At 42.0% G+C, this 12,523-nt stretch overlaps 1 protein-coding gene and 1 non-coding gene across 6 annotated transcripts in view; one reads left to right on the top strand and one right to left on the bottom strand.

Annotated features, from left to right (window-relative positions):
- The window catches only part of NCOA1 (nuclear receptor coactivator 1), a 230,700-nt gene that overhangs the window by 11,354 nt on the left and 206,823 nt on the right, over nt 1–12,523 (top strand). The gene's annotated exons all lie outside the window — the stretch shown is intronic.
- On the bottom strand, nt 646–753 carry LOC118760765 (small nucleolar RNA SNORA31). Its single transcript, XR_004996974.1, has one exon. It is a non-coding gene; the product is annotated as a small nucleolar RNA SNORA31 (small nucleolar RNA).

Raw genomic sequence — 12,523 nt, 5'->3', positions numbered from 1 at the left:
TACCCCCATACAGCTTACACATGGTTCAGTAAGAGCTGAGACCTAGCCTAGTCTGTCATACATTTCCCCTGGTCCTGCAGAGCACAAGATGGTGTTGGAGTCTGGCCCGGCTTGGTGCTTCCATTCCCAGTCCACACTTGTGCCAAGTGGGATTACACTCGTATCCTGATTGGAACGCAGCCCCATTTACAGCCCATGCGCTCATTGGTGGGAAACTCAACCCAGCTAGAGTATCCCCTTAGCTGCCCAACCGGGCCTATTCCCAGCCTTAGATCTCGTGAAGTCCAGTGGTTGCTCAATTCAACTTGGTAGAGCCCCTCACTTGTCCTGTCCCATTAGATGCTGTGGCTTAGCATCCCTGTCTTACGCAGATCAGTAGGTGCAAGGACCTACTTGGCATGACCTGTGCTCCAACCTGATTTCTGTTGTTTCTTGTGAGTTAAGGTTAGCTCAGCCCTGCCCATTCTGTCCCCTTCCAGTGGCAGCACGGCCCACCCCACATCCTGTTAAAGGATGCACTTTCAGGTGCTGCTGCCTTGACCTGCGCTGACTGTTTTGGGTTCCTGCACCCATGTGTGATGGCAGGTGGCATCGTCACATCTAGCTTAGTCCATCCCAACCCCAACTTGCAAGCTAACCAGGGGAACTTGTATTTCCACAGGGTTGGGCCCACACACAGGGATTTTTCTTTCACATCCTAGTGTAAGCCAAAAGAACAGCAGTGAATTGTTCAAGGTCTGTCAGTGGAAACAGAGAAATAATTATTAATGCTGTGATTGACAACAGTTAATTTATATTTTAAAATAACTAATAGAGTTTTGCATGTTCCAAACAGAAAGAAATGATTAATGTTTGAGGTAATGGGTATACCAGCTACCCTGATCTGATTGTTGCATGTTATATATATGTATTATGTACTCTGTCAATTGAAAACTTGAAATTAAAAAAAAAAAGCTGAAGAAGACCCCATAATGTCAGTTACCTCTCCTTATTCACAATGCCAGTTTTCGTGATTTGATCACCTGTACTTAAGTTAAAAATTCCAGAAATAATTTGTTTTTATTGTAGTGTATTGTTATATTTGTTCTGTGATATTGTTAGTGTGGCTAATCTCTTAAAGTAGCTGTTTTATGCATTGAACTTTATCTTAGGTGTATGTGTATAGCCAAGCACATATAGAATTCATCACTATATGAAAATTCACACGTTCCCTGGGGTGTTGGGAGGGATCAGCTATGATTAAGCGGCAGACTTAATCTTTTCAAATGAAATGAAATTCAGTGCTGTGGAGACAGGATATTTTAAGTGGGTACCTGGAATTGATTCAATCATTGTTGGATTTAATTGCTGATATGATGTGCGTTAAGTTTGAGAACTTCTTTTAAATGTACTATTGAACTTGAAAACCTCTTTAAAAGCCCAAAAAAAGAAAGAAAAAAAATAGAGAGAGGCATTTTGGTGGTTTTGAGCCTATCTGCTGAAAATATAAAATGGCAATATCAGTTGATTAGTTTGTAAGAACAACTGATTGCCATCAGGAAATGTGGAAATGCACTAACTGGATTTTAGCAAGAATCTTTGCATAAATGGTGAATGGGCTTGAAAATTGAATATCATGTTTTATTCAGTACAGGCAGTAATTGTGTTCTTCCTTTGGCTTGATTCATCTTTGTGAAGTATGTTTTTCAGCTGTGATAACCATTAGAACCAAATAAAATGTAATTTAGTATAAAAATGAGCTGAATTTGCAACCAGACCTTCAGGTTACTGCATTATAAAACATGAAAGTGAGACTAAAGAAAAGCAAGCTGTGTTCATTTATATTGCTATCACCAAGAGTAGTGATATTAAAAATAGTAGTTATTAGCACAAAGCTCTCGTGTTATCAGTAAGTAAACGCTTAATTTTTTTCTTTTATAATATAGTTTTTTTCTATTTTTGAGTATGCATCCCAAGGTACATGATTTATTGGTTTCATGTATGATATCTAGAAATAAGAAAGATGTATGTGTAGCTTACTATTTAAAAACTTTTAAAACTGTGGAATGAATATGTGATAGAAATAGTTATATTATTATCCTGTAGCAGAGGTTCTTAACATGGAGTTCATGGACCAACAGCCTCTGAATGGGCTCTGAGGGAGTGTCTATAAACCTTTAGAAATTAGATGTAAAATTTTGTGAATCAATGTGTTTCTCTAGAGAGAGGTCTGTAGCTTTCCACAAATTGCTGTAAGGGTCTGTGACCCTACTCCTCACTCTTAAAAAGGTTACAGATCTCCGCTATTGAGGATTGAGACTTCAATAACTCCATTCATCCCTTCTTTCCCTCTTGCCAAGTTTACTGGCTATATCTGATGTCATTTCTCAAGCCCGCAGTATGACTGGATCTGCAGTCTATTTTTCCGTTTTGCAATAAATGTGATTGCAGTGCCTTTGGCCTTTACAGGTGTTTGGGCTCCATTTGTTGCACAGCTAACTACCTGGTCCTTCATCTCATGCATTTGTACATCATTCCCCACTTCTGGCCCCCAACCCTCAAAAAAAAGAGTGGCTGTGTTGTTTGGGTGTGAAGATGGGATGGGGATGTGCATGGAAGAGCCCTGTAACAATTCACAGAAAGGGAGGCTCTGCTGTGCATTTTGTCTTAAACACTTAGCATCTTGGGGCGGACGCAGTGGCTCAACAGGCTAATTCTTTTCAGGCAGGCATTAGCATCCTGTATATGGGTACTGGTTCACATCTTGGCTGCTCCTCTTCTGACTTAGCTCCCTGATTGTGGTCTGGGAGGGCAATGGACGCAAAGGCTTGGGGCTCTGCACCTGCATGGGAGACCTGGAAGAAGCTGCTGGCTCTTGGCTTCGGATTGGCTCAGCTCCAGCTGTTGTGGTCTTTTGGGAACTGAACCAGCAGATGAAGATCTTTTTGTCTCTCCTTCTCTCTGTAAATCTGCCTTTGCAATAAAAATAAATAAATCTTTAAGGCCCAAATCGGTAGCCTAGTGGTTAAAGTCTGCCTTGCACGCACTGGGATTCCATATGGGTGCTGATTCGTGTCCCAACTGCCCCACTTTTCATCCAGCATCCTGTCTGTGGCCTGGGAAAGCAGTTGAGGATGACCCAAAGCGTTGAGTCCCTGCACCCGCGTGGGAGACCTGGAAGAATCTCCTGGCTCCAGGTTTCATATCGCCTCAGCTCTGGCCTTTGCAGCCACATAGGGAGTGAATCAGCAGGTGGAAAATCTTCCTCTTGTTCTCTCCTCCTTTCTGTGTATCTGACTTTCCTATAAAAATGAATAAATCTTTTAAAAAATTTTTAAATCTTTAAAAACAAAAAATAAATAAATACATCTCAAAAACTATTTGCATTTGTATATAAACTCTCAAGCATCTTTGGGTCTGATTGGATGTATGCCAACATTTTCCAAGTTTTATTAGTTGCTTAGGTCTCTTCGTTTTTTTCCTCAGTAACATTCTTCTCTTTTTAAGATGTATTTATTTGAAAGGCAGAGTGTCACACACACACACACACACACACACAGGAGAGAGGGAGTAAGAGAGGGAGAGATATTTATTGATTGATTCCCTATTTTCATCTGCTGGTTCATTCCCAAAATAGCTTTAGCTAAAATTGGGAGCCTGAAACTCCATGTGGGTCTCCCATGTGGGTTCAGGGGCCCCTGCACTTGGGCCATCCTGTCTGCTGCTTTCCCAGATACATTAGCAGAGAACTGGTTCGACAGGGAGTTGCTTGAACTAGAACTGACCCTCTGTTAATGGTCACTGAGACCATTCTAATTCATACCTAAGGACAGTGGTCCCACTGCCTCCGTGAGTTCCGTTTTCAGACTCTGTTAATTTTTTCTTTAGAATAACCATCTTAATTTTGGTTTCTGTTTATTACTTTGCTCAAGCAAATGGCTCTTCATTGCTGACAATTAGAGCTGTTCCTCTGCTTGGCATCAGAAACTTACCAGAGTCAGGTGGCCGACTGATTTTCTGGCCTCATTTTTTGCCAGTTGCCCCAGTAAACAGTTTATTTGAGATTAAATGAAATTGTCGGTTTATTGTTCCTTAAACAGTTCTTGGCACTTTCTGTTTGTGCCCAATGATATTCCTTTCCCTGAAATGTTCTTTATTCTTTCCTGAAATTCAACTTATCTTTTAAAATTCAATTTAGATTTCACTTTGCTTCAATGTCCAGACTCAATTATTTACATTATTTAAAGAATCTGTTCCTTCTCTCTATGAACTCTATTTCACTCCCCAAGTGGTTGCAATGGCCTGAGCCAAGAGCTGTTGTAGAATGTGAGAGAGATCACATGGGACCCAAGTGTAGGATGTTACAAGGAGTCTATTTCCCAAGCTTGGTTACAGTAGCTCCTGCCACAATGCAGGAGCCACTGCACCCAGCCAGCAAAGTCAGGGCTTTTTAAGCTTTCATCCTCCAATCAGATTGAGAGCCACTCTTCAGTTTCCTCGTGCAGGAGGCAGAATGGGAGTTACTAGAGCCCAGAGTTTCCCTGTAGTTAACCTAATCTAGTCCAATAGGATGTTGGAGGGTCCGGGTGGGTGCTTGGAGCTGCTGGAGTAATTGCTGAGCTGTCAGTTGTTCTGAAGTCAGGAGGGGCGGGGTGTTCTTTTTGTGCCTTCAATTGACTTGAATGGTGCCAGAGGAGTTAGGAAGGGTGGGGTGCGGAGACTCCTTTTCTGTTCCCTGTAAACTGACGAGTGGAGCCATCAAACCCCATCACAGAGCCAGGAGCCTTCTCCAGGTTTTCCACATGAGTGCAGGGTCCCAAGGCTTTGGGCTGTCCTATACTGCTTTCGCAGGCTGCAAGCAGGGAACTGGAGGGGAAGTGGAGCAGCCAGTACTCGAACTGGCTCCCGCGTGGGATCCTGGTGCATAAAAGGCAAGGATTAGCCACTGAGCCATCATGCTGGGCCCTTTCAATTTTAAAGCATTCTTCACAGTAGGACAAATTTTTCTTGAATACTTGTTGTAATGGTAATATGAGGCACTGTGAAGTTACTGAACTTTAAAATTTCTGCCCTTTAAGGAAATCTAAGTTGTTTTTTAAAAAGATTTATATGTATTCATTTGGAAAACAGATTTACAGAAAGAGAGGGACACACACACACACACACACACACACAGTGACAGATAAAGAGAAAAAAGGAAGGAAGGGAGAAAGGAAGGAAGAAAGAAATGAAACAAAAAGGAAAGGAATGATCTTCCATCTGTTGTTGTACTCCCCGAAATGGCTGTAGTAGCTTGAGGCTGCACCTGCCAAAACCAGGAGCCTAGAACCTTATCTGGGTCTGCCTCATGGGGCAGGGGTCTAAGCACTTGGTCCATCATCTGCTGCTTTTCCAGGAAGTGCCCTTAACTGCCAGGGCTAGACTAGTCTGAAGTGAGAGACAGGAAGTTCTTCCTGGTCTACCAGAAAAGTGACACCGACCCAGCTATTTCAACAGTAACTGCTGCCTCCTAGAGTCTGCCTTAACAAGAAGCTGGCATCGACCAGCACAGCCAGGGCTACTGCCCAGGCACTGGGATGTGGTACATGGGTGTCTTAACTGGCATCCCAAGGGCAAGACCAAACATCTGCCCTGTACTTACACATTTACTGTTCACTTAAAATTGATTGTCATGGCTACCTATTTCTATTTTGACCATGTATTCTTGCTCTCCCACCAGATTGTGAATTACGGAGGATGGAGACTTTATTATCATAGTTTGTAACAGTATGTTTACAGTGCTCTACCCACAACATAGGAATAGATGCTTAAGTTTGTCACAGAGTGCTAGGAGTTCAGCATGGGCTAGGTAGGCCTCTTGGAAGCAGTGATACTCAGAGGGCACTCTGTAAGGGCCTAGGGAATTTGAACAAAAATACTTGGTAAACAAATATCTTTTTGCTTTACTTAAACAGGATTGCTTTTCCCCCCTTGGTCATTAATGTCAGAATTGGTAGGCCTGGGTCCGGCGGCATGGCCTAACGGCTTAAGTCCCCGCCTTGAACGCACCCGGGATCCCATATGGGCGCCAGTTCTAATCCTGGCAGCTCCATTTTCCATCCAGCTCCCTGCTTGTGGCCTGGGAAAGCAGTCGAGGATGGCCCAAAGCTTTGGGACTCTGCACCTGCATGGGAGACCTAGAAGAAGTCCCTGGCTCCTGGCTTCGGATCGGCATAGCATCGGCCATTGCGCTCACTTGGGGAGTGAATCATTGGATGGAAGATCTTTCTCACTGTCTTTCATTCTCTCTGTGTATCTGACTTTCCAATAAAAATAAATAAATCTTTATAAAAGAAAAAAAGAATTGGTAGGCCTTACTTGGAGTCACTCTGAAAAAGAGGAATTACTTTTTTATCTTAATCTCGATGGAATTTTTAGTTTTAAATTTGTGAGACAAGCTTCTAATTGCTGTACAGCCAAAGGCTAAATTTTACTAGTATTTTTATCTGGGGTAAATGTTGGAGATTATTTCAGTTTGCAGTTATCTTTATGGTGGACATTTGGTACAGGTAGAAAGTGAATATTTGGTGTTATTATAACTTGAGTTTTTCTACAAATGCTAATTGGCTGTAAGCTTATAGATGAAAAAAGTGAGAGGAAATAAAGGCCTTTAGATGGAGACCGTTAGCTGGAGATTTCAACACATGTCTCTGTAAGGTAAGTCCATCTTCTCCATTAACATGTCACTGACGAACTAAAACCTGTTTCTTCCATATTTTAAAGCCTCCTAAAGCTCACTTTGGTGATGACTATGGAAAGGTTGTTGAAATGTTGACCAGGCATGTAGGACCAGGATACCCAGATCCGCGTTCATCCACAAGGCTTGCATTTCCTCCAGTTTGACTTACAAAGTCGTTGATCCTGAAGTTTGTACCCCTTGGGATTTCTTTCTGATGGCATTCTACAATACTTTTTTAAAATTAAAAAATGAACTGTGTATATGTAATGTGCCTGACAGTATTCTAAAAACAAATTTAAAGAAATAAGTCTATAAAAAATGAAACGGAAAGTGTATAGGTGAAGGTCTTCTAGGTGAATAACAATTTGAATTTTTTTTCTAAAGATTTATTTATTTTTATTACAAAGTCAGATATACACAGAGGAGGAGAGACAGAGAGGAAGATCTTCCGTCCAATGATTCGCTCCCCAAGTGAGCACAACGGCCAGTGCTGCGCCGATCTGAAGCCGGGAACCTGGAACTTCTTCCGGGTCTCCCACGCGGGTGCAATGTCCCAAAGCTTTAGGCTGTCCTTGACTGCTTTCCCAGGCCACAAGCAGGGAGCTGGATGGGAAGTGGAGCTACCGGGATTAGAACCGGCGCCCATATGGGATCTCGGGGCTTTCAAGGCGAGGACTTAAGCCACTAGGCCACGCCGCCGGGCCCAACAATTTGAATTTTTTTGTTTGAAGCATTTAAGACGAAGTGTTTCAGATTCTAGGCTTTTTGATTTTAGAATATTTGCATGGGTTCAACATTCATCAATCTGATACGATGAAGTTGAAACCACTCCAAAATTGAAGTCTAGTAGTTCAGAGCATGTTGAATTTCAGAGTCTTGTGTTAGGGATGCACAACTTGTGTAAGGTAAATGTTGATATAGACTGTCTAGTGAAACACTTTCTCCCTCCTGCTCCCCCAGACTGTCCCTTCTATTTTTAATCGAGGGGTGGGCACGTGACTCAGGTTTGCTCTGTCATCATGCTCCATTCCCTTGGATGGGACACAAAGATGGCTGCAGCGTGACCATGTGACTACAGCAGGTTCAGCCCTTTCCTTGGGCTTTGAAAACATGCTGGGTGAGGAACAGGCTCATTTCACTCAGAGTTACTGAGAGGACATAGGGGATGCCGGAAAAGAAGCCATCCGCCAGCACCGAGGGTGAGGTGGAACTGACAGACCAGCGGACTCCCTCCCTCACACACACTTGTGCCTTGTGTTTGCATGTGTGAGCATGGGCAGCCCCGGGAGTCTCTCTGTCTGAATCTCGTGGCGCCTTAAATTCAGTCTGCCTTGTACTCGGTTACATGAGCTAATCACTTGCCCACCTTGTTTGTGTTCATTGGAGTGGGGTTTCTGTCTTTTGGAACTAATCCCTACCCCCATTGGTACGTTTTTCTCTTTCTGGCTCACCAACATGAATAAGAATGTACTTTATGAATTGTTACAGGTTTTATTATATAACATTGGGGGAATCTTTCTGTGTCAGAACACAAACGAACCATTCTGTTTTTTTAATAGTGGCAGGACATTACATTGGATATGAGTTCTGTGATTTATTTAATAGATCTCAGATACCCAATTTTGTGCTGTTTCACTTATTTATTTATTTTAAGATTTATTTCATTGCAAAGTCAGATATACTGAGAGGAGGGGAGAGAGAGAGAGAGGAAGATCTTCCGTCCGATGATTCACTCCCCAAGTGACCGCAACAGTAGGTGCTGTGCCGATCCGAAGCCAGGAGCTCTTCTGGGTTTCCCATGTGGGTGCAGGGTCCCAAGGCTTTGGGCCGACCTCCACTGCTTTCCCAGGCCACAAACGGAGCTGGATCGCAAGTGGAGCTGCCGGGATTGGAACCAGCGCTCAAAATGAGATCCCGGTGTGTTCAAGGTGGGGACTTCAGCCGCTAGGCCATGGCGCCAGGCCCTCCTTCATTTATTTTTAAAAGAAAGTTTAGTTACTTATTTGACAGGCAGCGTTACAAGGTGAGAAAGGGAGAGGGAGACAAAAAACTTCCATATTCTGGTTCACTCCCTAAATGACCACAGCAGCTGAGTCAGAATATCTGGCCAAAACTAGGAACCTAGAACTTCATCAGAATCAGGCTGGTAGGGATCCAAGTTCTCTGACTTTCTTTCACTGCTTTCCCAGGCTCGTTAAAGGGACCTGGACCAGAGCTGGAATAGCCAGGACCTGAGCTGGGGCTCACATAGGAGGGCAGCTTTGCAGGCTGCAGCTGAACGTGAGGCACCACAGCTCTGGCCTCTGCACTATGTGTTAGTCAACGTTCTAGCTTCTGTTTACTTTTTTTTTTTTTTAAACGTAATGTGAGTTCTTCATGAACTTCTTTTTTTTTTTTTTAAAAGATTTTATTTTATTTTTATTACAAAGTCAGATATACTGAGAGGAGGAGAGATAGAGAGGAAGTGGAGCTGCCGGGATTAGAACCAGCAGCCATATGGGATCAAGGCGAGGACCTTAGCCACTAGGCCACGCCGCCAAGCCCGCTTCTGTTTACTTTTAAACATGTATGAGAACATATTCAGGGAATTATTAAGGAGTTATTAAGGGAATTATTTAGAAAAGTGATGTTTTTTTGAATTGTCATCCCAAAAGTTATGTTACCTTACAATTTTAGCAGTTGTATAGTATAGAATGATTGTTGTTTCTTCCACCTTTATTAACTGTATGTTTATTAATCATTTCTGATCAGTGAAAATTGTCTAACACTGTACTTCCCAGTTTTATAACTATGGATGACATTGATAATCTTATTTTTGTAAGATTTATTTATGTTTTTGGAAAGGCAGATTTACAGAGAAGAAGAGTCAGAAAGATCTTCATTCTCTTGTTCGCTTCCCAAGTAGCTGCAGCAACTGAGCAGATCTAAAACTAGGGGCTTCCTCCAGGTCTCGCACGCGTGCAGGGTCCCAAGGCTTTGAGCCGTCCTCAACTGCTTTCCCAGGCCACAAACAGGGAGCTGGGTGGAAAGTGGAGCAGCCAGGATGCAAACTGACACCCATATGGGTCCCCAGTGCAGGCAAGGCAAGGATTTAGCTACTAGGCTATTGCACAGGACCTGAAGTTGGTCATCTTATCAAATGTTTACAGTGTTTCGGATTTTCCCATTAAAGTTTATTCATATTTGTTTACTGTTCTTTTTAAAAATTGTTTTGTAGCCACAATATGCTATAAATACAACTATGATTTTGTGTTTATACTAAAGGTTTGGGTAGATAACTGACCTTATTGCTTAATTATTCTAGAAAGAAAAATAGGAGTTCTACTACAAAGACTCACATCATACTTTTTACAGGTCTTCCTAGACATGGAATTGGCTTGTATTTAATGAAACCGTGTAGTTAGCCAGTTCATTTTGTTAGCTGCTCAGTGAGTGGTTAATTGAGGTGATTTCATGGTTGAGCTGATTGCTGTGAAACTCTTGGCTTTGAGAAGTTTCTAGATCAAAATCATGACCGTGTTGTGGGACTCAGTTGACCACTTGTAAACTGGTGAGGACTCAGAATTGTTTTCAGAGAAATTGGACTCTCTGCTTTCTTCAGTCAGCTCCATGGATTGGCTGCCTTTTAGACATTTTTATTGATTAAGCTCTTCCATTTTGATAAGAATATTAACCTGACCCTGCACTTGATTGACTGTGACATATGCGCAGTAACAGTAATTAGCAGTGTGGAGTAGCATGCTCTGGTAAGCATGTGTCCACTTATTATCCTGCTCATTTTTTAGTCAAAGGCTTAATGGGCAGATACAGACTCTCTGGAGAATTCCTTAAATACAGTGAGTGCGGTGCTTTAGACACGGTTTGCTTTGATTAGTCAGAATATCAGAGAGCTAGGCATGTTGACACCATTGTTTTAGAGCAACGCAGAATTGCTTTGACAGGATTGTTCTTTGATCTAATGCAGTCAGTGTTTATTGAAAGCTATTGAAATAAGCAGATTATGAAATTTAGTACTTCTTTTGTTGAATTCTTACAAGGATATTCTCTCAGATTTATTTATTTATTTAGAAAGCAGAGTGATGATATGGGAAAGATGGAGATCTTCCACCTGCTGGTTCAGTTTCCAAGGAACCCCAGCTGAAAGCAGGAGCCCAAGTAATTACACCATCTTCTGTTGCCTTCCAAGGCACATTAGCAAGAAGCTAGATTTTTTGGAGCAGTCAGGATTCCAACTTGATAAACAGCAGCTTTACGTGTTGGGTTACCACACCGGCCCTGGGTATTCTCTCTGTGCCCTTGCCGATGTTTCACTAAACGAGCTAATGTTTGATGGACAAATGCGGCTTTTAGCAGAATGGAAATGCTTAAGTCTGATAAGGAGTTATGTAATGGTTAGAAATATGGGCTCAGTAGCTACATTTTTTGTTTGACTACTGACTGAACTTTTTCATGTGTAAAATGGGGATGATAATTGTACCTTTCGCCACAAGTTGCTTGTGAGACTTTCATGAATTGTCCCACATAAATTGCTGGCCCAGGATACATGCAAGGAAGATGAGCTGCAATGGTTATTATTTGTGTTTTAAAATCGTTGTTATTATTAGAACCAGGTAGTAATTTGTTTTTCCAGTCCTGGGTAGCAGGGGAAGCTGCGTTTTCTTTGACCACATGCTTTGCTTTCATTATGTGGCCATTATGACTCGTAGCTGATGCTGTTTGTTTCAAAGGAGCGTCAGTCAGATGCACAGCTCTCTCCTCGCATATGGGAAAACCTTGAGGCAATTGGTTTGTGGGGTAAACTTAATTTTGACTCACCTATTTCCTCTCTCATTTCTAGAAGGAGAAGCTTACCTTTTTTTCTCATTTTTAAAATTATTATCATTTTATGATACGGTTGCAGAAGCGCTGGGATTTCCCTTATCCCCTCCCCTAGTTCTCGCCCCACCCTCACTGAGATCTTCTATGTTATTACTGTAGTATAGTCATATGTCCATCATTGTGGGCATGAACAATCGCAGAGAGTCCAGCCTCCTGTTTTCAAGATATAGTAGACAGTTTCATTGGGAGTCCATCTTTGTCTGGAAGTAGAGATGCATACTGCATTGTATCCTCACATCTGGATATGATAGTCTCCATTACACAGTTACTGTACATCCCCTTAAATGCAAAACACAAAATCAACAACAAAAAGAAAAGAAGAAATTAACACCACCATGAAGTTAAATAACATGCTACTGAATGATAACCTTCCCTTCTTTGTCTTAAGTTCTAAAGCACCTTGTGTGCTTTCCCAAATCCTTTAGGAACAATGTGGAAAGAAGCACAGTCTTCATTCTAGTATGTGTTCCTGTTTAAATTTTGATTAATTTCCATTTACTTTACTTTCAGCCAGCCACTTATGCCTGGGAGGTGCTGTAATTTTCATCAGGTGTCTCTACCCGTGCCATTGATGGGCTGCTGCTGGGAAGGTGCCTGTTGACAGCTCATCCTGTTCATGGTGTAGGTTTTCTTTTGTTGCTTCGGTATGGATGTGTTTCTTCATGGCTTCCCCCTCCCCCCACTTTGACTTTTTCTCCAAATGTCCCCTGTAGCCTTTGAGAAAAAAGTTTTTAAGTTTTTGTGTGTGTGTGGGAGTGGCATTACCTAAAATTCTTGTAAGTCTGTGTTTTTTATTTTTTCAAAAAGTATCTCTTCAGAGTGGTTTTTTTTTTTAAGTTTTATTTATTTTTATTGGAAAGGCAGATTTACAGAGAGAAAAGACAGAGAAAGATCCTGCATCCACTGATTCACCTCCCCAAATAGCTATAACCATTTGAAGCCAGGAGC

The sequence above is a fragment of the Ochotona princeps genome, chromosome 8, assembly GCF_030435755.1.
Source record: "Ochotona princeps isolate mOchPri1 chromosome 8, mOchPri1.hap1, whole genome shotgun sequence".
Lineage (NCBI taxonomy): Eukaryota > Metazoa > Chordata > Mammalia > Lagomorpha > Ochotonidae > Ochotona > Ochotona princeps.
This window is presented reverse-complemented; position numbering and strand designations above follow the sequence as displayed.